Below are 4,386 nucleotides of genomic sequence, written 5' to 3' on the forward strand. Positions count from 1 at the left end.
AAACCCTAAAATTGAACTAACAAGTAGCTTAATTAGGACTTTTTTTTTCATATGCATGGTATGGTATCGGAGATATCTCACAGTTTACCAGTGAAACCCTTGAGGCATATTATTTCCAATATTGAGAAACAATAAAGAAATAATTTTATGTATATGTTGACACTGTATACAGTACAGTATGTGTGCCATTCATAGCTAACTCCCTCTCCTGTGATCAACCCTCAGACAACTGTGGTAGAAATTTGGCCCAACTAAACACATTGCAGAATCGTGGTACAGTATCAGCACTGTGTAATATTTATGTAACCTGCAAGAAACTTTGTTGAACAAGTAAGTACTGCCCTTTCCATGAATCTCTACTTGCAAAACCTTTAAAATAGATGTGTTGAATAAAATTATCTGAGATTTGCGTTTAACTGTCGGCTATGCTTGTTTATTGGGTATGATTTAAAATTGCTGATGGAAAGAGATAAACACTATTGAATGTGAATGCCACATTATTGGTCTTCTGAGTTACACTGGCAATATTCTCCGTCTATTTACAACAGACTGGTTTGTGTCAGCAGCATTTTCATCAGTTCATAAAAAAACAACTTGCTTCCATCAGCTGCTCCTCTTGTCAAAGCAACCATTAGGAAAAATTATAGGCATGCTTTTGAATCTTGTTTTGGGAAGCTCCAGCTGATGGAGAAGACATCTTGACATTTGTACTGGGCAAAAACAATTTTTGTCATAATGAGTCTCAGCTGTAGTACCGAAAAGCCTCCATAACTCCTTATAAAAGGCAGACAAGATGAAATAAGGCCGACCCCAGAACTTGTGTATTACACAAAGTCTGAGGTCCTAGTGTTATATTTGCTACCTGTGTGACTATATGACCCTTTTTGGAATGCCAGTTTTCAATAGTTAGGAATGTGGATGATTTCATTTTTCAATAGTGTTTCAAAAATAACATTTTCTGAGCTTTTCAAGGTCTTACTAGTCTTTTTAAAACACCAATTAAAAACAATGTAAAACTGAATTACAGACTGACAACAGAAAACCATTTTAAATACAGATTTATTTTGAAAGGAACAATTCAATTTACTCACACAAGTTTTACAAATTACAGTTTTGAGTACATTTACTCAAACATGTACATTTACTCAACATCAGTCCATTAGTAAACCTTATCACCTTTGGAACTATTCAACTCCAATTGGTTGATACCTTCAAAAGACTACAAAATAATTTCCACGTTTTGTTATAGTAGAAGTTATGGCACTGATTTTTCTTGCACACATACAGTATAATACTCTTAATTTCATAAAGCAAATCTCTTTAGAGTGATGTTTCAAAACTAGTAAGAAACCATGATAACATGATCACGTTTTCGCTACTTTAGATCACATGGCATGAATAGCCATATAATTACATTGTAAGAGCAGGTTAATACCAAGACTTCCTGATCTTGCATGGTACTCTGCAAGTACAAGAAATAGCCTTGTGAACAACGGTTTGATACTAGATGTAATTACATAGTAACACCTTGTCACAGACCATTTCCATGCAACTACACACTTATTCCACCAGTAGTTACAATGCAAGAGCAGGAAATATTGGTATTTACACCATTATTACTATGCTATTACATGGCTATTCCCCTCAATCTAAAGTGCAACTACAAGCACTTTGGTAGACTTAAGAGTCCTTAAAATGAATGAATCTTCTAAGTTGATATCCACGAGTGTTATAACACATTAACAGTTACATTTACCATTCGCAAAAAAGGTGTGATGTGCACACTAGTGTTAAAATCTTTACTAAATAGGGACCAGTGTATCTAAATCGGGCAGAACACGTGATGTAAATACTAATTTAGAGTCTTGTTTGTGTGGTACAGGTTCCCTTAATGTTATTGTTTTATTGGAAAGTTAGTACCACCCAATTACAGACTCCATCAACTATAAAGAACTAAAAGCTAACAAATGAACTTGGTAAATCTTAACTTGAATTAATTGCAACGTCTCAAAATATTGGTTACACAAGAATCACACTTTATTCAATTTATATTTTACAGTATAGGGACACAATGACATTCTTAAACAGCTAATGTGAAGAACAATTCAACTTGTCATGTTTTGTCTGTTTTTTCATACAAACATTGAGAATATCATTGCATTTATTGTTAGCTTTGAGCGTTAGAGAGAGCTGGTAGTTAATTCTGGATTCAGGTTCAAGAGTTGTTTAAGGGAAACAAGTATATACCTCTTAAAAAATATTGCTTTTACCATAAAATAATAAATGAAAGCTTAAAGGTTGAACACCTAACAACCACAAACATTATTTCCACAGAAATCGTGTACAACGTACCCTAAACATACCAAAATACAATTTCCAATAGTTTTTTATATAAGCAGACACTAATCCAAGTGTTTTCAGAAAACTGCCAAAAAAAGGTTTTGCCCTAGACCAATGTGAATTCAACAGAATCTCAATTTCCACTTCAATTTAGAATCTCAGTTCCACTTTTAATATAAAATTAAACTGAGAGGAAAGCTGATGTGCCTTATCCAAACCACTGACTAATATGATAATGCTTACAAAAGCCAGCCTGACTAAATGGAACGAGACTGAGTGGCAGTGAGAATGTATATGAAACAATTAGATGGAAGTGCTGTATGCATTAACAGCCAGTCCAAATGGCAGCATCAGCAGTGGTGGAGTCATTTAAACACAGAACAAAAAAGGAAGAACATGAGAGGAATAGTTTTGAAACATCAAGAGGGTGAAAGCCTTCACAATGCAATGAAAGCCCAAGAGAAGCTAGGGAACTCAGTCGTGTCAAAAGCCATCAATCCTGGTAATTGTGGAATATGACATATAGACAGAGGGCTCTAAACTAAAAGCAGGTCATTAATGCTCCAGTAAAAAGAAGTATCCCCCATCGTTATATTGAGAGGATCATTCATTCTTGCCTCAAAGAAAACTGCAGCAGTTCAAGGCTCTGCTCTGGGACAGCTGTTCAGGGTGTTGATATGGGTTGATACCTGAGTGTGCAAAATGTTGATAAGAGCAGAGTGACAACACCTTAGCTTTTTTAAAGTACACGTTGCTTCAAATGAGTAATTATAATTCATGCTTTGAGCTTCACTGGAAAATCATTAATGCCAGTACTAAACAGCCTTCCTCATTAATTTTGAATCATTTGATAATACAGACATGTCAAGTTTCACTCATTTGGGGTGAGACTCACTTATTTTAGGAACTTTTTTGGCCTCAGTTTTATCTGTCTAACTCCTAAAAGAATAGGCAATGGCAATGCATTTTAATGGAGTAGTTCTGACCTTTGCATCTCTGATAATAAGACCTTTTCTCGTATAATGCTAGACACTATTTAAGCTGTTGAAGAATTCCTCTACTCTGCCATATTCACCAAGTTATCACTGAACTGAAATAGTAACTCATTCTGTTGCAATATACAGTAGTAGTTGAGTAAACCAGTACATATAGTGTGTGTGTGTGTGTGTGTTTTTTTGTTTGTTTTTTTTGCACCAATTGGGCTTAATAGTAAGTTCATGGAGCATAGTAAGTTCTCTGGCAATTTCGGGGAAAAAAAATGAAAATCTTAATACATACAGAAAGAACATATCAATATACATTAAATTGCAGGGGTGCAGTACAAAAGACAACAAAGACCATTTACAATATTTCATTAGCTGTTTTAAAGCCCTAAACTAACAACTCTAAACCATCAGGATTTGCAGTAAACATGTATGATCTGCCAGAGAAAGCAGAGTTATTTTTATAATTTTAGTGCCTTGTTGTATTGCTCTTGTGTACCATAGGTCTAAAATTATAGGGTTTGAGGCAACCGACATCCTGCAAACAGGTATTCTGATTTTAAAATACAAGATTTGGTAATCGGAGGATACAGAAGCTATTTCACTGCAAACACAGACCTGTGGTAAATACTTTGTGAATGCGATACCCTATGTTTTCAAATCCAAAATCCGTATTTACCATTGGGAATGGGAGTGTGCAATTGTTTTATTAGCTCTTTAAAACTTAAACTTCATACCTTATCAAATAAAAAAATACATATTTAAATCCCTGTTTATATTTCGTTTAAGGGTTGATTAATTGTGACCACTGGGGTCAGCAGCTACTATGGATTGCATTAACTATTTTAAGAATGATTTACTAGTGCTGTAATATGTATTGGTTGATCAGTGTTCAAAAGCTTTTGTTTAAATGAATGGAAAGCAAAAAACAAAATGATGCCGGATCTGCTTGTGTTTATCTTTTTGCTGCACTTCTGTAATGTGGGCCCTATGCATTGCACTGGAACTTTTGATTACAGAATAGAAATTACAAAAGAGCATATTTGTGGGGAATCATGATGAA

The sequence above is a fragment of the Acipenser ruthenus genome, chromosome 20 (assembly GCF_902713425.1).
Source record: "Acipenser ruthenus chromosome 20, fAciRut3.2 maternal haplotype, whole genome shotgun sequence".
Classification (NCBI taxonomy): Eukaryota; Metazoa; Chordata; class Actinopteri; order Acipenseriformes; family Acipenseridae; genus Acipenser; species Acipenser ruthenus.